The sequence below is a fragment of the Myxine glutinosa genome, chromosome 1 (genome assembly GCF_964187855.1).
Source record: "Myxine glutinosa chromosome 1, kmMyxGlut1.1, whole genome shotgun sequence".
Lineage (NCBI taxonomy): Eukaryota > Metazoa > Chordata > Myxini > Myxiniformes > Myxinidae > Myxine > Myxine glutinosa.
The window spans coordinates 311,309,066-311,329,508 of record NC_136261.1 but is presented as its reverse complement, the minus strand read 5'-3'; positions in this window follow the sequence as shown (position 1 = coordinate 311,329,508).

Below are 20,443 nucleotides of genomic sequence, written 5' to 3'. Positions count from 1 at the left end.
AATCGCCTTTTGACACTTTTGGCAGAAAAAGGCCTCCGTAGTATTCGAAATCGCCTTTTCCGGGGCGAGAGCCACCGTTAGCTCATGGACGACACGAGGAGAACGTTCCGCTGGGGCTTGGCGAGGCTTCAAAGCCCCTTGCGTGGCCCGGAGTTTGGTCAAGGACACGTACTTCGTGCCCGATGGAGGATGAGACGGTGGTGGCTGTCTGGTGACGCCCGCCAAGGACGTCTGAGCGCCCAGGGGCCCGCAGAGAGGGGCCCTCCCCTTCGAAGTCGGGTAAGGCACCGGGTTTCGGGCTCGGCTCGCGGGCTCCGCAATGAGCCCATTCAAGGTCGCCGCGCCCGCGCGACCGCGACCGCGCGATTCAATGAGTCGCGAGCCACGTGCCGTTTTCCTGCACACTCTCGCATAATGTCCCTTTTGCGAGCACAAATGGCATATAGCGTCTCGTGCCGGACACACGAGCCGGGCATGGCGTGGCCCCCCACAGAAAAAGCATGCGGCCCCGCGTAAGGCCTTGGGTCTGGTCGTAACGGCAGCCGTCAGGGCTGGGTCTTCCTCCGGAGCATCCCGGAGTTCCGCGAGCGGGTCCGCGTCCTCGGCGGTAGCACTCTCCGGCCGGGCGTGTAGTGTAGTGCCCGCCAAGAGGCGCGTGCGATCATAGGTGTTCGATTGCATCCGCGCTTCAGTGTATACTTTCCCTTGCTCGAGTGCCGTAGCGAAGGTCAGGTCGGTCTTCTCTAAGAGCTTGAGCCTTAGTTCCTGGGAGGAGACCCCTGCAATGAAGGCATCTAAAAGAAGATCATCCTGAGCCTGTGCGGGAGTCCGTGGCTCCCTGATGCTGTCCAGCAAGAGCTGCCGGAGCTCCTGGGCGTAGTGGTCCATCGCCTCGTTGGGTTGCTGACGTCGCGTTTGCAGCAAATATCGTGCATACACCGGGCTTTTTTCCTTTATGTACAGCCGTTTGAGCTCCGCGATGGAGAGGTCATACGTCGCACATTGAGCGATGGAGTTGTACACCCGGTAGTCGATTTTTGAATGAAGTGTTGCTAGCTTCGCGGCAGCCGTCGGCGCAGTCTCAGGCTCGTCAAAATGATTCTCCAATGTTCTGAGCCAGTGCTTCAGTTGCAAGCCACCATCCGGGGCTTGCGGGTCGGCGCAGAATACGGCAACCGTCAGCGTCTTGTTGCCAGCCATGTCGGTAGATATAAATGCAATTAAGTGTTGTGAAAAACCAATCAGGTCCACACAACTTTAGTCCAATGGGTGGTTTAATTGCATTTAGATCATGACATCATCCTGTAAAGCAGGAAATACAATAAGTATACGATGTGACATCACATGGGACCATTCATAACATTCAATGCAAGCAAGCTGGATATTCTATGCAGGCGTACCGTTAGCGAGTCTACCAGATGTAACGTGTCACAGGAGAAGTCTCGGAGCACCGTCCGCAGCAGCGGGTCTTATAGTCACGCCCCTAGTGGTGTCAACGAGCAGCGAGCATCACCCCGGGTTCAGTACGAATACGATTTCACTACAATATATATTATATATATATATATATATGTAGAAGTATATACCCATGTACCCATATATATGTTTTTACGGCATAGCCCATCGGGCAGAGCCATCTAGAACACTGTTTGTCCGTCCATATTGTAACGAATTTGGAAAGTGTAAAGAATGTAAGAACTGGTTTGCTGTGTTTTAACTGGCCCTCGTAGAGTAAATAAGATCGAAAGACGTCCCCCTAGTTAATTCCATGAACCTACAGACAGGCCACGATATATCTTTTTAAATAGCTTATTTCCTTATTCTATGTAGGCTAAATATGTGTTTCCCACTAGATTGACTCTGCATTGCATCAAACGAAATAAGCGTAGGCCCCTCCGATGATCCATGGCAGCTCAAGTGCCAGGGATTCCCCCACTTGAGCTTTGACAGCAACCGTTTATTGCAGTACAACTGCTGTGCAACGTGACGGCGCATTACCTGCAGCTGCTGACCGGTTTTTGGCATTTGCGGCCATTACGAACAAGGGGAGTGGCTAGAGAAGACGGGTCGCCCCCCTCGTCATAGGGGGGAGGAGTAAGTCGGCCCCGCTCATCCAACCCAGAACAAGGGGTTTGGCTAAGAGAGGGCGGAGCGGGAACCCCCGAGAAAGTGCGCGAAGGTTCGGTGAGAAACCAATATAAACCGCTGCGGGACGCCCTCCGTCCTCTTACTCTCTTACTCTCTTACTCTCTTACTCTCTGGCTCTGACCCCGTCCTCTTGCTCTTGCTCTGACCCCGTCCTCCAGCTCTTACCCCGTCCTCTTGCTTGCTGTCGCTCGTTGTTGCTGGGGAGAAGGAAGACGCCTGAACGAGCAGGTGTGTCCGAGCCTGCGAGCCATCGTGCGACCAGCTGCGCTGCAGCTAAGGGGACGCAGGCCACGAAAAGGGTGCACCAGGCAGCAATACACGTGGAAGCTGAACCTCCCTTGCCTCTCAATAGCCATCCATCCTCAAGCCATACCTGCCTGCAATTTTCCCCGTGTAAGTGTGAACGTCGTCTGTCTTGAATGTTGTCCTGGGGTTTATAAGTAAACTGCATAGATAAGCTAACGATTCACTGTGTGACTGCTTCTTCCATCCATTGCTTGTAAATAACTTGATTGCTCCTTTTTGCTTGTGTGTGTATAATAAATCTGTTCTTCCTCTGTACTCTGTCTTCCTCCTCTCTTCCTTCTCTTTCGGTCGCTTTAGAGGTTTCCAAATTGAATACCTGTGGCGCGATTTGGTCAACGTTTGGGGGAGTCGGGCTAATCGGGGATCCTGTAACGGTCGCGGTTGACCATCCGCTCGGCCCAAAGTAACATCTTGTCCGCGACCCGTAACAATATGTATGTATGTATGTATGTCTGTCTGTATGTATGTATGTATGTGTGTATTAAATGTGTATAATATTCCCTTATAAATAATCCCCTGTAAATATTCCCATTTTTGGTGTAAAAGGTCAAAGGCCGCACCCTAGTTAGGCCACGAGCAACACGTAGCACACCATAGGCTTATCCTTTAGTTATTTCATTAGTATGTGTTTCAGGTGAGGATCTATTCCCAATAGTTGAATCTGCGTTGTATTAATTAAATAAGAGTAGGCCCCCTTGTCAATTCATATTGCGGCGTAGCCTTCCTCCAAATTGTGTTCCTGGGCTTGCCAGTAGCGTTCGCTGCCTGGCTTAGCTGCCATTGAACATGAGGTCAGGCTTGGAGAAGAAGGGGGGGGGGGGGGGGGGGCGGCAAGAACGAGGTGTGGCCACATCAACTCACCACCAGGGCGTGGTCGGTAAGCCCCAACCAGCCAACCAGGGCTGAGGTGAGCTCGTTAATAGGCGTGGCTCGATGAAGCGCGGCTTGATTTCGAAGCGGGTTATAAAAGCGCAAGCGCCAAGCCCTCTCAAGAGAGATGCGCGAGGGGAGGCCATTGTAACAGGACTGTGCCAGGGGATGCTGATCGTAATGGACTGCGCCGGGGGATGCTGATTGTGAACGAACTGCGCGGGGAGCGCTCGATTGATTGTCACGTTGTTTGAGCGACCTGCGCGAGGGTACCCTCTGAGACGAACGTTGGGAGAGAGAGAGTTGGCACAAAGATTATGTACGTGGCATCCCAGTCCCTCGCATACTTATAAGGTCCGATCGCGCGCCAACGACACGTGAAGCTGCCTGCCATTCTTCGCGGCGGACCCGGAGCCTGGAACCATCTGCTTGGACCCTTCTTTTCCTTCCCACCACCACCACCCCATCCGTGTAAGTGTGTTTGTACTGTCCTGGGCGTGTGATAAAATAAGACTGTTTAAGGCTGCCCTATGTCCTTTTATTTCCTTCTTTTGTATATTCTTGCCTTTCGTTTCCTCTTTTAGTGTAGTCAATAATTCATATTTGTTCTTTCCTTACCTTTTGGTTTCCTCTTGTCCGATCGCTTGCGTCCTGTCCCCAATTGAATATCGGTGGCACGATATAGGAACCGCTCAGAATCAGGTTAATCTTTCTGCTAATGGCTCGAGCTTCGGATTGCTAAACCGCTCGGCAAAATTCCATCTTGTCCGTGGCTCGGGCAGAAGTAGCGCCCTGCTTTGCGGTGACGTTGGCGAAGGTATCTGGGAACCCATTGACCAGTCACCCTGGACAATCTCAACCCTGCAAAGGAGCACGATATCTTCTAGGACTCGGATGGCCAGCTTAATAGATGAGGGGATTAACCCCCCCTCGGTAAGGGGAGCGCCGTAATCTGAGATCCGCAACAATATATATATATATATATATATATATATATATATATATATATATATATATATATATATATATATATATATATATATATATATATATATATATACACTGGAACCCCGATATAACGAACTGCTCGGGAGACATAAAAAAAAGTTCGTTATTTTGAAGTGTTCGTAATACTGAATAACGTACGAATCACCATACTATCACACCTATTCATATGCAAATTTTCTTCCGCTTCAAACCATCTTGTTGACTGCATTTGTGGACAAATTCCCGTAACTCCTTTTCCTTTCCTTTGAACGTTGATATGCTGCTCTTAGGAATGCCGTATTCTCTGGAAAGGTTTGCTGCTTTCTCACCAAGACTGAGACGATCAATGATACGGAGCTTGTCTTCAACTGACAAGATCTTGCGTTTACGGGACGGTGTCGCCATATTGATTTGCCTTACGTTAAACAATAGAATCTCATTAAATATGCGGGGGACAGGAAGTTCGTTCGTTATTTCTGGAAGGTCGTAATACTGGTGTTCGTTATAGCGGGGTTCCAGTGTATATATATATATATATATATATATATATATATATATATATATATATATATATATATGTAGAAGTATATACCCATGTACCCATATGGCCATATATATGTTTTTACGGCATAGCCCATCGGGCAGAGCCGTCTAGAACAGTGTATGTATGTATGTATGTATGTATGTATGTATGTCCCCTCAAACGTATACCAATCAGAGCTGAGAATCTGGTCACATGACAGGGTGATGTGATTACATCTGATGTCATTACGGCGGTGCAGCGGCTGACTCTCCACATTCCGCCATTTTGATTTATATGCCGTTCATGCCGAGCATATCGTCAAACCTGTTATATATCACAATCGCCATACTCTACCTTTATGTTTTTCATTCTGTGTGAAACACAAACAAACCGATTGTTAAAATGATCATAAACTATTGAAAGCATCGGCGTTATGTCTCTTCCAACAATACAGTACAATCATGTAGGAGTACAATCATATAGGACTTAGGCTTCGGCGTTATGCCTAATCCTAGGACCGCTTTGGACAAATTAAGCCCACGTTTCTTAATACAGTGGTATCATTTCAGTAGTATCGTTTTCGTAATAGTAATAAGAATAATATAGTAAATATAACCATAACACTTTAATCCCAATGTCGTGAATGGAAGGTTTATGTATTGAAGCGGTGTATAGTTCATGATCAGTGATAAGTGGTGTTCGGCACTAATATTAATAACCAAGGAAGTAAGAATTTCGCCTCGGTTTTTTGATAGTAATATCATTTTTGAAATAATGATAACGTAACGTTAATATTATAGTATATCTAATCATAACACTAATCCCTTCGTAGTGACTGCAAACGTACTGGAAGTTGTGTCCGTTACGTCATTACGTCTATGATCTCGTCGATCTCTGGTCGGGTCTCAAGAACATTGGGTGTGTGTTCATTTACCAAGTTTCTTGTGGAGAGATCGCCAAGTGGTTAAAGCATTCGAGCAAGCACTCCATTCAAAACCGTTAAGGAACAGCTGTCTTGGCAAGTGCGAGCTAGCTGCTTGGTAAATGAGCACACCACCAATCCTTGTGGAGTATATAGATTACAGTAGATCTTCGCTCAGTTCCGTAAGTAAAACTTACATCACCGATGTCTGGATTCCTCCAAATTTCTTTGTTTAATGTCATAAACAGCATTAGTGACGGTTTGAAAAGCTAATAATATGTTTGTGGTTTATAATATTTTACAAGCCCGGCTATGCCGCTGTTAGACTTTTGGTCGTTTTTAAAAATAAAATGAAGTTTTAATTTTTGAACGAAGGTATTAAAGCGCGGTGTTACGCGCGCTGTTTGTAAACAAGGAGGAAGCGGACAACGCGGTAATTTGTAAGAGTCTTTATTCAAGAGCTCACTGTAACACTGAACTCTCAGGGCTGCGCGCCCCGTGTATATCGTGAGGCCACGCCTCTCTCCCGGGCGTGGCCCACCCCCACTCGGTGTGCGGGGTGATGTCACCACGTCAGTGCTTTCGTGTCTGCCACACGCGCCCCCCCAGAATCCCCGCGCACCTGAAGGGCCAGTTTGCGGGGCAAACGGATGACCCGGCCGAAGCGCCCCCTGGCGACTGGCGGCGTCTGGGATGCAGGGATGCCATCTGGGATGTCTCCGGCTGCCCCTGGGATGGTTGCAGGACCGGGGGGCGGCGTGGCGGCGGGGCTGGGTGGTGCCGGGGGTCTGCCCGCAGGGGGGCGGCCCCGATGCGGGGGTCGGGCCACTGGCGGTGGATGGTCCACGTCGAGGTGGGCCGGCTTGAGGCGGTCCACAGAAACGCGGTCAGGAGTACCGCCGATGTCCAGGGTGAAGTGCTTCACCCCGGTCTCCAGCACGCGGAAAGGCCCGTCGTACGGGGGCCGCAGTGGTGTCCGGTGGGCATCGTGACGGACGAAGACGTACTCCGCCGTGCGAAGCTCCGGGGCGACGTGCGTCGGTGGGTGCCCGTGGCGTGCCGTTGGCACCGGGGCGAACCTCTGGGCGGTCTCCTGCAGAGCGGAGCGCTGCTGTGCCGCGGACCATGGTGCCGTGGAGTCGGGGAGGAACTCGCCCGGCACCCGCAGCGGTTGCCCGAAGACCAACTCCGGCCGCGGATGCGCGCAGGTCCTCCTTGGGCACCGTCCGGAGGCCCAGCAGGACCCAGGGGAGCCTGTCGACCCAGCCGCCGTCACGGAGGGTGGCCCGGAGCGCGGCCTTCAATGAGCTGTGAAATCGCTCACACAGGCCGTTAGCCTGGGGGTGGTAGGCCGTGGTTCGGTGCAGCCGGACCCCGAGCCCCTGCGCGACCGCCCCCCAGAGCTCCGAGGTGAACTGGGGGCCGCGGTCGGACGAGATGTCTGAGGGGGCGCCGAACCAGGCGACCCAGGTGGCGATGAAAGCCTGCGCGACGTCCGCCGTCGTCGTCGATGCCAAGGGCATGGCCTCCGGCCACCGGGTGGTGCGGTCCACCATGGTGAGGACATGGGTGAAACCCAGCGAGGGGGGCAGAGGTCCCACCAGGTCCACGTGGACGTGGTCAAACCGGCGTTCTGGCACCGTAAACGGGGCCAACGGGGCCTGGGTGTGCCGGTGCACCTTGGCGCGCTGGCACGCGAGGCACGTCCTGGCCCTGCCGCGGACGGCCTTCCGGAGGCCATGCCAGACGAATTTGTCGGCGATCAACCTTTGGGAGGCCCTCGCGCCCGGGTGGGACAGGCCGTGGATGGCGTCAAACACCTGGCGCTGCCAGCCCGCGGGCACGATGGGGCGAGGCCGCCCGTGGGAGACGTCGCACAAGAGGGCCGCGCCCGCGCCGTCGAACGGCACCTCAGTGACGCGGAGGCCCGTGACGGCGGTCCGCAAGGCCTGGACGTCCGGGTCAGCGGCCTGGTCCGCTGCCATCCGGGCATAGTCGATGCCGAGGTGGACTGCGTGGGCGACGGCCCGGGAAAGGCAATCCGCCACCGGGTTGTCCTTCCCCGCGACGTGCCGGATGTCCGTCGTGTACTCGGACACGGCCGAGAGGTGACGCTGCTGCCGGGCCGACCATGGCTCGGTGACCTTGCCCATCGCGAAGACCAGCGGCTTGTGGTCGACGAAGGCCGTGAACGCACGGCCCTCGAGCAGATGGCGGAAGTGCCTGACCGCCAAGTGAAGCCCGAGCAACTCGCGGTCGAAGGTACTGTAACGGCGTTCGGGCGGGCGAAGCTGCCGGCTAAAGAACGCCAGCGGTTGCCAAGCTCCACGCACCCATTGCTCGTGCACCGCGCCCACCGCGTAGTCCGAGGCGTCGGTGGTGAGGGCGATCGGCGCATCGGGCGCCGGGTGCGCGAGCATGGTGGCGTTAGCCAAGGCGAGCTTCGCGCCCGTGAACTCCGCGTCCATCTGCTCGGTCCAGGTAACGTCGCCTTTGCCCGGCTTACCTCGGAGAGCTTCGTGCAGGGGGCGCAGGAGCTGGGCGATACGGGGCAGGAACCGATGGTAAAAGTTCACCATGCCCAGGAACTCCTGCAGCCCCCTGATCGTGCGGGGGCGCGGAAACCCCTTCACCGCCTCCACCTTGGCCGGCAGGGGGACTGCTCCGTGCCTGGTGACGCGGTGCCCCAGAAAATCAAGTTCGGCGACGCCGAACCGGCACTTTGCGGGGTTCACAATCAGGCCATGCTGGCCCAGGCGTTCGAAGAGCGTGCGGAGGTGGTGTAGGTGCTCTTCGCGGGACGCGCTGGCGACGAGGATATCGTCCAGGTAGACATATACAAAATCCAAGTCGCGCAGGACGCTGTCCATCAGCCGCTGGAACGCCTGAGCCGCATTCTTCAGACCGAAGGGCATCCGCAGGAATTCGAAGAGTCCGAACGGCGTGATGACCGCCGTCTTCGGGACGTCCTCCGGCCTGACGGGGACCTGATGGTAACCGCGTATGAGGTCCACCTTCGAGAAGAAGGACATGCCCGCCAAACGGGCGGAAAAGTCCTGAATGTGGGGGACGGGGTAGCGGTCGGGGGTGGTGGCGTCATTGAGACGGCGATAGTCCCCGCACGGTCGCCATCCCCCGCCGGGCTTCGGCACGATGTGCAGCGGCGACGCCCAAGCACTCTCCGAGCGCCGAACGATGCCGAGTCGCTCCAGGGTAGCGAACTCCGCTTTTGCTACCGCCAGCTTCGTCGGCTCGAGGCGGCGTGCCCGGGCGTAGACCGGTGGCCCGATGGTGGGGATGTGATGGGCCACCCCGTGCTTGATGGCCCCCGCCGAGAAGGTGGGCCGCGTGAGGGCCGGGAAGCCGGCGAGGAGGCGGTGAATTCGTCCACTGCCGGAAGCGTACAGATCAACGTGGCCGGAACCGAACCGTTCAGCAAGCCGCTTGGCAAGCCGCTCGGTGAGCCGCTCAGTGGGCTTCTCGACGAGCTGGGCAGCGCACAAGCGAGCGAGCTGAATGTCTCGGCCTGGACAAGACGTCTGTGCTTTACGTCGACCAGGAGCCCATTTGCGCACAGGAAGTCCGCGCCAAGCAATGCCATTAGTCAGAGAGCCTACTACACTCTATTTCAACCCATAGCATACAAAAGGTTTGACCCCCTAGAGTTGTTGGGGGTATCAAGCTGAGTAAAAAAAAGTATGTAAGATTGACCCCCCCTGCTGGAACTAGTCACCAGACCCCCCTAAAATGACCCCAATAATGGGTTATTTCAACCCATCTCATACATGGACCAAATTTGGTTACAATATAGTGTCATGTCAGGACATTACAAAAATGTCAAATCTAACAACTTACCCTGCTGGAAAGGTGATGTTAGACCCCCCGCAAAGTACCCCCCAAAATGGGTTATTTCAACCCATCTCATACATGGACCAAATTTGGTCACAATATAGTGTCATGTTAGGACATTACAAAAACATCAAATCTAACAACTTACCCTGCTGGAAAGGTGATGTTAGACCCCCTGCAAAGTGCCCCCCCCTAAAAACGGGTTATTTCAACCCATCTCATACATGGACCAAATTTGGTTACAATATAGTGTCATGTCAGGACATTACACAAACATCAAATCTAACAACTTACCCTGCTGGGTAGGTGATGTTAGACCCCCCGCAATCTCCTATTGCATATACGAACCAAATTTGGTCACGATGTACAAATATAACAAATCTAACGTTACCCTTCTGGAAAAGGTGGGTGATGTTAGACCCTTCCTCAAAACAATCTACACACAAAATACATGATACTTCAAATATATAAACTCACCATCAGTCAATGAGGATTACTATTTATTATCACAAGACTCAAACATAAACGAAACATGACTTCCTGTCAGCAACAGAGCTCTTATTTTAGGGAAGACATCATGATTTATCGTTGTTTTAAAATTCATTTAAAACAATAAATGATACAGGAATAGGTCATTGGTGTGGTCATCAGCATCATCATCAGCGTGGTTTATTAAGTTTATTAAGGCTACACAGAGAGAAATGTTTACACAGCTTGTGTACAATTTTACACATTTCTGATGTTAAAATAGAACTCCAAAACTGTTATGTAAACATTTACATAGGACCTGATATGTAAAATTTTACTAATTAATTATGTTAAGTTTTACATAATTCATATGTAAAAAAAAATTACATATCTCTTATGTAAACTTTTTGCACAGTAATTATGTAAAAATAGAACTCCAAAACTATAATAAATAATATATTGTTTACTGAACTAATTATGTAATTCGCGATTCCCGGTGCACACGAAGCGGTGAGATGCTGTCATAAATATCTGCCAATGTTACCGTAGTGCAGTTCAATCTGAGGATCCTGACTTAACGACTGTGTGACATGAATCCTACTTGATTTTTGCTTTAATTATCATCGTGTCGGCAAATTTGAAATAATCACAGCATTCTACAGTGTATGTGAGTCATAATAATTGCAAAAGAGAATGTATAATTACCTTCAAACCATGCAAAATCGGCAGACATTTATGACAGCTTCTCACCGCTTCGCGTTCACCGAAAAAAAATGGCGACGGGAATGGCGACTCTAACATAATTAGTTCAGTAAAAGAAAATCGGCCTTTACTTAATATTTATGTATTTTACAATATTCACAACACGTTTTGTAACAAAAAAACTTTAGTAAACTCCCTTGATTACATAATAAATGTGAATATGACAAGTTTACACAAAAGTTATGCTCTATTATTGTACATACTATTAGGCCTATGTTATACTTTTACAAAATAATGAGAAATGAAAGAAAACATAACTTTCTTCAGATTAAGTTTCCATACTTACTATATGAAAGCATGTTGCTTAAAAACTGGAAAATCTAGAATATGCAGTTCCTCAAGGAGGGGCTCGTTCAGTATCTGTGAAAGTTAAATACAAAATGTATTTGCTATTTGACCATATAATGCTCATGAAATTTAGGATAGTATGCCTACAAGTCAATCATCTCTGATTGGTTTCATTCAGGCTTCTATTATTATATTATATTTGATCATGTCATGCTATTATAAGTGCATCAACAATATTTTATTGGTTGTCCTCTATTGGCTTCCGTAGTTTACAAAAAATATTACCAAGGAGGGCCTAGCAAGGTCATTTGCATACTTTTACTAAACTAGGGGCATTAAATGATGATGTATGTCAATGTACAGACATGTCTTAAGCTGTTAAGTTGTTACATTTGATAATTTGTAATATCCTGATGACATGATTGTGACCGAAGTTGGTTCATGTAAACGATGGCTTGAAACAGGGGTACTTTGGGGCCGGGGGGGGGGGGGGGGTCTAACATCACCTACCCAGCAGGGTAAGTTGTTAGATTTGATGTTTTTGCAATGTCCTAACATGACACTATATTGTGACCAAATTTGGTCCATGTATGAGATGGGTTGAAATAACCCGTTTTTAGGGGGGGGCACTTTGCGGGGGGTCTAACATCACCTTTCCAGCAGGGTAAGTTGTTAGATTTGATGTTTTTGTAATGTCCTAACATGACACTATATTGTGACCAAATTTGGTCCATGTATGAGATGGGTTGAAATAACCCATTTTGGGGGGTACTTTGCGGGGGGTCTAACATCACCTTTCCAGCAGGGTAAGTTGTTAGATTTGACATTTTTGTAATGTCCTGACATGACACTATATTGTAACCAAATTTGGTCCATGTATGAGATGGGTTGAAATAACCCATTATTGGGGTCATTTTAGGGGGGTCTGGTGACTAGTTCCAGCAGGGGGGGTCAATCTTACATACCTTTTTTTACTCAGCTTGATACCCCCAACAACTCTAGGGGGTCAAACCTTTTGTATGCTATGGGTTGAAATAGAGTGTAGTAGGCTCTCTGACTACATGGGCACGTCGGCGGTGACGAACGACCATCGGAAAACCTGCCCTCCGAACCGCAGAGAGAGGAAGCGTTTTCCATACGTACGGATGGGCGTCCCGTTTGCGGCAAGCAGCGCGGGGCCCCCGCCCGCGGCGTGCTTGTCCGACGTACCGGCAGGAACGACACTCACCTGCGCTCCTGTGTCGCACAGGTAACGGCGCCCGGATAAGGTGTCCGTGATGAACAGGAGGCTGTTCGAACGGCCTGCGCTCATTGCCACTATCGAGCGCCGGCCCGGGCGTTTCCCGACCTGTTGAAGGAGCATGGCGGATGACACTGTCGAGCCTCGTGGCCGAACTTGGCGTGGAACCAGCACCAGGTGGTGGAGCTGGAGGAGTGCGGCTGGCTCGGCCAGGCCGGCGGAGTTGGCGGTGTTCCCCGCGGTGGCGGTTTTCGCCGCGGCGGTGGGCGGGGCGTGGCGGCGGCCACGAGGTGCGTATCAGCATGCTGCGTATGCTGTGTAAGCTGATGCTGTGGATCAGCATCATCAGCAGCATCATCAGCAGCATCAGCCTCGAGGTCCGTGACGGCCGCACCGACTCTCGCCCGCGTGTCCGAAGCCGCGAAGTACCTGTCCGCCGCGGCGGCCAATGCTCGGGGTTCCGTTAGCACGGTCCCGGCCAACGCGAGGCGTACCTGTGCTGGAAGTTGGCGACGGAAAAGCGCCCGGAATAGAGAACCAGGGGCTTTGTCGCCCAACAGTGACAGCATATGGTCCATTCGGACCGACGGGCGCGTGTCGCCGAGCTCGGGGAGATCCAGGAGGCGGTCGGCCCGTGAGTCCTCCGTGAGGCCGAACGTGGCTAGGAGCAGCCGCTTGAGTGCCTCGTACTTGTGGCCGTCCGGTGGGTGGCGAAGGACGGACACAACTCGAGCGGCCGTGCCGGGCCCGAGGGAGGCGACGACGTGGCAGTAGCGCGTGTCGTCGTGGGTGAGGCGCCGAAGCTGAAACTGGGCTTCGGCTTGGACGAACCAAACTTCGGCCTGGGCCTCCCAAAATTCGGGAAGTTTAATCGACATCGCGTTGTTGTCCATGGCAATGGCGTCGTGTTTGGAAGTTTAGTTACGGCAGATCCAATGTCGAGGGTCACCAGTAAAGCGCGGTGTTACGAGCGCTGTTTGTAAACAAGGAGGAAGCGGACAACGCGGTAATTTGTAAGAGTCTTTATTCAAGAGCTCACTGTAACACTGAACTCTCAGGGCTGCGCGCCCCGTGTATATCGTGAGGCCACGCCTCTCTCCCGGGCGTGGCCCACCCCCACTCGGTGTGCGGGGTGATGTCACCACGTCAGTGCTTTCGTGTCCAATCCAATTTCCTTTGACCATCCGTGAGATGTCTCTACAACTTGGTTGGAGTCCAACTGTGGCCAATTCAATTGATTGGACATTATTTAGAAAGAAACACACCTTTCTATATAAGGTCCCACATTTCGAGAGTGTTAAAAGTTTCCAAGAGCAAAGTGAGCTTCATCATTGGGAAAAGAAAAGAATATGGAACGAGTAAGACTCTTCCTAGATTTGGCCATCCAACCAAACTCACTGATCAACTCTGCAAGAAGGACCATGGTCAGGTAGGTGACCAATAACCCATTGACCATTCTGACAGAACTACACAGTTCCTTGACTGAGATGAGAGAACCTGAAGGAACGACAACAGTCTTTGCAGCCCTTCACAAATTTAGGCTTTATGGGATAGTGGTCAAAGGAAGCCACTCCTGAGAAAAGGCATACGACAGTCGACAGCATCCCCCCCAATTTTTTTTACAAAAAGGCATGTTAAAAAACTCTGAATGCATGAGGCAAAATATTCTGCGGTCTGATGAGATGAAAATTTAAAACTTTGCCCTGAATGCAAAACACTACGTCTGGTGGCAAAGCTCTTCGCCCATCTACCACCATCTCTGCCATGAAGCATGTTGGTGGCAGCATCATGCTATGGGAATGCTTTTCAGCGGCAGGGAATGGGAGACGTGTAAGGATAGAGGGAACAATGAACGGAGCCAAATACAAGCAAATCCTTGAGGAGAACCTGCTTGAATGCAAAAGACCAGAGACCATGGTGTAGATTTACGTTCCAACAGGACAATGACCCCAATCACACAGCCAAAGTAACACTGGAATGGCCGCAGAACATGAATGTGAATGTCCTTGAGTGGCCCAGCAAAAGCCCAGACTTGAATCCCATTTAGAATCTGTGGAAAGACTTGAGGATTGATGTTCACTGACATTCCCCATTCAACTTGACAGAGCTTGAGCAAATCTGCAAGAAAGGATGGGAGGAACTCTCCAAATCCAGATGTACAAATCTCATAGATATACCCAATAAATCTCTAAGCTGTAATCAATGCCAAAGGCACGTCTTCGAAGTATTGAATCAGGGGGTTGAATACTTGTGCAAATTAAATATTTCTGAATTTCATTTTAAATTATTTTGTCAAAATTTCGAAAAAGAAAATTCCACTTTGACATTATGGTGTATTTTGTGTAGATCAGTGACAAAAAAAACCTAAATTTAATCCATTTTAAATTCAGGCTGTAACACAACAAAATGTGAAAAAGTGCAGGGGTGTGAATACTTTCTGAAGGCACTGCACACGTATCACGTGTGTGTTCTTTACGACTTGGTTGGGTGACTACCTCAAATTGTCTGGTTTGGAATTCTCACCTGAGCACATACAGAGCTCATGATGCAAGAATCTCCCCTTCAATTACCGTGAGAAATATTCCGATTCGACCGTATTACAACCATCCATGTGATTACCTAGCAAAGGGAAAATTATATTCATATGCCACCATGAGCCAGAGAGCCAGCTTGTCTCCTAGCAACAGGAAAATTCCATTGATCAACCAACGTGCTGCAGAGATTTTGTCAAACAAGATAACGAGTTTAAACTGACTCAAAAATTGCTTTAAGTGTTAAATTACCTTTTTAAAAGTAGGAATTTATTGGCTCACACAGTGCACTTATGTCTGTAGAAATAAAGGAAGTGGATGACATGTTGCCTTGCAAGTGGTACTTGCAGTTGTAAAAACCACATTCTGGGCATTCGTCCAAAACTCACCACAAGTTCATCTTTCTAACTGGTTTAGCCTTTCTCATTTTCATCCCTCTGGTGTGGATTTCATCTTTTGCTATAAACAGCTCTTGTGCTAAAAGCACTTGTAATCATCTTTTCAAGACTCGGTTAAACCAACCAACGTTTTATTGTATGAACAAACACACCAATTAAATCTGATGGATTTCCTACATATCCTGGATGCTGAAGCCATTTTCATTGACAATAAACTAAACAAACAAAAATTTGAAGTCTCTCTAAGATGTCATTGACGAGGTTGGGCGCTTGTAACAGATGTGGACACACCAAGCATATTTTGGGGTTATATTCAAAATTTTCATAATCATGTGTTATTTCAAAAAGGAGTTCCATAATGATCTCACAAGTAAAATCTATGAAATGTAAAATCTCACTGTCTCTCCGAAAAGACAGACTGGAAAAACCTCCCATCTACCTTCTCAACAACTGGTGTTGGCTTAGTGGTTAGGGTGCCGGCTTGGGATACTAGGATCCTGGGTTCGAATCCCGGTCGATCGCTGAATTAACGCCAGGGGGGTTGACTCAGCCTGTCATCCTTCCGAGGTCGGCAAATTGAGTACCAGCTTGCTGGGATGAATGATCACGGTGTGTACCCCGATTTAGAATAGGTACACCGTATCCCTGCGCATGGTAAGAGCGTGACCAAGGGTTGGCGTCAGGAAGGGCATCCGGCCATAAAAAAACATTGCCTCAAACAGGGAACCATGATTGTCATGGGGCCCGCAAGGCTAACCCCCGCCCTAGCGGGGAAAAATGGCCTTAAAACGATCATTCCAATATATATTCCTACTTTCTCAACAATCCTCTCCAAGAAGTTCTGTCACTCAATCTCTTGGATCTCACGATCTGCCATGACCTTTCCTGGGAAAACCACATTTCTAAGCTGGCCTCCAAAGCCAGTCACCGACTGGGCATCCTCCGTCGTGCGAAGTCCTTCCTTGGCACACCTGAGCTCCTCACCACATACAAGGCTTTCATCCGCAGCTCAATGGAATACTGTTCCCCCCTCTGGGCTGGTGCTCCTGCCTCACATCTAGCTCGGCTTCACGCTGTTGAAACCAAAGCTTTCAAAATCATTGGAATCTCCCGCGATGAAGCTGATTCTGAGGGCCTTTCACTCACTCACCGCAGGCAGGTTGGTGGTCTTTCCGTCTTCTACCGACTCATCTCCGGCCTAGCTCCCTCAGCTCTCTCTGTGCTCTGTCCCCCAAATATTCCAACAAGACAAGCACAAGATCTGCCAACAACCCTCTTCTGGTTATACTGCCAAAATCAAAGCTCTCTGCTCACCTTCACTCTTTCATTCCTTTTTTCTCCCGCCTCTGGAACAAACTCCCTCACTCTCTTCAATCCCACTCCCCCCTCCAGGTCTTTAAAACAGCTGTCCACCACCATCTCTTATCTTCCCCCATCGAAAACCTTGATCTTTTCTACCCCTGCTAATTCACCCCAGATCCACTTTTTTGGAATACCGGCTTCTTTCCTGGAAGTCCTAGCAGTGTCCATGTGTTTTATACTTCTCCCACCCCACCCCCCCCCCTTCCCATACCTCCCCCCCCCCTTCCCATGCCTCCTCCCCCCAAGCCCTCTCCCTCCCACACATCTCCCGATGTCCCTGCTCTCAAATGTTGTACTTGTGTGCCTCCCTCTGTCTCCCCATCTTGTCTACCGCTCCCGTTATTATATGTTGTATGTGTCTGCTTTTGTTTTTTTTGTGATTAATGTTAGCTCTTTCACGAGCCTCGATCTTGTACACAAAAAAAAAAAAAATCAGGTTAATAAGAAGTTTACAAATGTGGACTTATTTAATATCAAAAGAGATTGATTTAATCAGGTCGTATTTGCATACTTATTCATTGTACATTAAGGCTGGTGTTGGCTTAACGGATAAGGGGGCTGGCTTTAGCGAGGTCCTGAGTTATAGCCTCTGTCGCGCCGTTGAATTAACACCACGTGGGTTGACTCAGCCTGTCATCCCTCTGACGTTGACAAAATGAGTACCAGCTTACTGGGATGAATGAGCCATTCAATTATCCTACGTCAGAGTGGCGACCCGTCCAGGATTGTGCCTAATAGCCAAGAATTGCTTTAGCAACCCAACTCAACTGACAGATGCACAAAGGAGTGCTCTTCTTCTTCAGTGTATTCTATCACACTCGCCTCTCAGCTGTCTCGCCCTGGGTTCGATTCCCGATCCCAGCTATAAACCATCATCCTGGTGTATCACAGGCAGGGTGTTTCATCAATGTGTGTGCTGTTCCACGGATGGAACAGCACACACATTCCGGTGTTTTTTTTAAACTGGATGTTCCATCTCCCAGCATTAGTTTGTGGACGTTAAAAATCCCACGGTGTCCTTCGCGAAGAGTAGGCGAACTATCGCCGACACCATGAACAAATTACAAATTCCTGTCCCGACCTACAGAGATTATTGCATCAGCGCCCTCGGCCATTGATGCCATCGCACAGCCTTGTGCTGCACACGAACAAATAAGAAAATGATACATTAGTCACAAAATCAGGTCCATAAAAAGTTTCTACAGAAAATATTATAAAACACGTGTACCGTGTAAAACACGTGTACCGTGTAAAACACGTGTACCGTGTAAAACACGTGTTGCGTGTACACGTGTACGAGAGTTTTGCTTCTATGAATTAAAGTTTTATAAACGGAGGAATAATCTCAATTTTGGGAAACACTCGAAAGGTCAACAAGCGTAAAAAAAAAATTTCCTAATTCATTCGGGTGTTTAATAGTTGGTGGTTCATTCATTCACTTTGTATGCAGCTTGTGGCTGCTGGTTGCATCGTTGCTCGGAGCACCGCTGTGCCGTTGATGCAGTGCCCCATGTGGGCCGGAGCGGAAAAATCAGTAATTCGTTCACGGTGTCGATAGCCCACATACTCTTCCTGAAAGACACACACAGTAGTGGTGTCTTTGACGTCTACCAACTAATGCTACAGGACTGGATGCCCAGGTTAACATCCATCTAAGTTGTTAGGGTTAGGGTTAGTGCACGTACTTCTAGACGATGGTCCAGCCCTATGAACAAATGGAAATGAACTTCCTTGAATATAGAAAGAAAACGGACTCCAAAGTATGTTGAATGTTCAAAGTCAAAATAATGAAGTCACGCAAGAACAGGAACATGTTCAGTGTGTAGAATCGGTGTTACTCGGAAATTGGGATCCGGAAGCTGATTTATAACAGTGGGGATTCCAATGGACTTACATCTCTAGGTTATTCTTGTTTTGGGCCTGGGACAAAGTTAGATATGAGATTAGATGCTGCCAGTAATCCGAAGACCCGGAGCGGAACTAAAAAGTGTCCTGAGGTTTATATGAAACACAATATTGATTATGTTCAGGGAACACTAGAGATTGTAAACATGAAGAAATGCTGTATAATGTATTATATCCCTTATCCGGAATACAACATTAAATAAAAAATGTTTTTACTTTTAATATTGCTTTTGCAAGGTAAATGTAACTCAACAACTTTGCTTTGATTACATGTATTTATAAGCAAATTGAATAATTAACCTCTCTAAATTCCAACCACTCTTTTCAATTTCAAATCAAATTATTCTGTCTTACTGAACTTAAATAACAGGTAACTTGAACCTCGAATATTAATTATTATTTATTCTGACATTGTCTTACAGTATCTGACAGTTTCCAACTGAGACTGGAATACTGCTTTTATATTTTACACGACAATGTTTTTTCCCAATAACTCAGTTGAATTTCCGAAAGATTGCTTCAATAACGTTTTGTAGAGAGCTCCTTGCAAATAAGCCATCCATTATGTGGTTCAGGATTGTTATGTTTATAATATGTTTGGACATGTGGGGGTTTTAAGCACCTAGTGAACAGAAAGCTTATTGTTCCTGGTAGAATCTATCAACATATACAGTGGCCTGCAAAAGTATTCACCCCCCCCCCCTCCACCCCCTCCAAAGTTTTCACATTTTGAAACCAACTGAACTTATTTTAAGATGCTTATAAATCGAACTTAAGATATAAAGTCTTTAAAAAACTACTGCAATGTGATAAAACTAAAAAATGCATATAAAATGTGAATACGTTAGATTAATGCAGAAAATAATTTAGCTCCCCCACATAACTAAGGAGTTTTAAGGTGGAACTTACTTGGTCAACCAACAAGGCAATAGGAAGAACAAGGAGCTTTCCAAAGAAATCAGACATAAAGTGGTGGAGAAGCACCGTTCAGGAGAGGGTTATAAGAATATTTCAAAGTCACTCATTATCCTTTTGAGTACGGTGAAATCCATAATTAAGAAGTGGAAGACGTATCATACCACTGAAACTCTCCCCAGATCAGATCTGCCATCCAAACTCAGCAGCCGGACAAGCAGGAAACTGGTTCGGGATGTCACTGTAAATCCAACAATGACTGAAAGATCTGCAAGGCTCTATGTCTGAGATGGGGGTTAGTGTTCATCAATCAACAATATCCCGTTTCCTTCACAAAGCTGCCCTCTGTAGACAGGCAAGAAAGAAGCCATTACTGAAAGAAACACTTCTAAAAGCCCATATTGAGTTTGCAAAAAGGCATTTTAATGTTAATTAATGCAGGCACGTGGGGAAACGTTTTGTGGTCAGACGAAACAAATATTGAACTATTTGGTCTAAATTCAAAGTGTTACATCTGACGCAAACATGACACTGCACATCACCCAGACAACACCATGCCTACTATCAAAGATGGTGATGGCAGCATCATGTTACGGGGCTGATTTTCATCAGCAAGGACTGGAAAGCTTGCCAGGATAGAAGGGACAATGGATGGTGCAAAGCACCAAAGAATCCTTGAATAAAACCTCCTTGAGGCAACCAAGCATCTGAAACTGGGTAAGAGATTCACAATTCAGCAGGACAATGATCCATAGCACAAAGCTAAAGCCACACTGGAGTGACTGAATGATAATAAAATAAATATTCTTGAGTGGCCCAGTCAATGTTCTGACTTAAACCCAATTGAACATTTATGATGATACTCAAAGATTGCAGTCCATCGATGATCCCCATCAAACTTGGCAGAACTAGAGAAATTTTCACATGAAGAATGGGCAAAGATTTCACAATCTCGCTCTGCAAAGATGG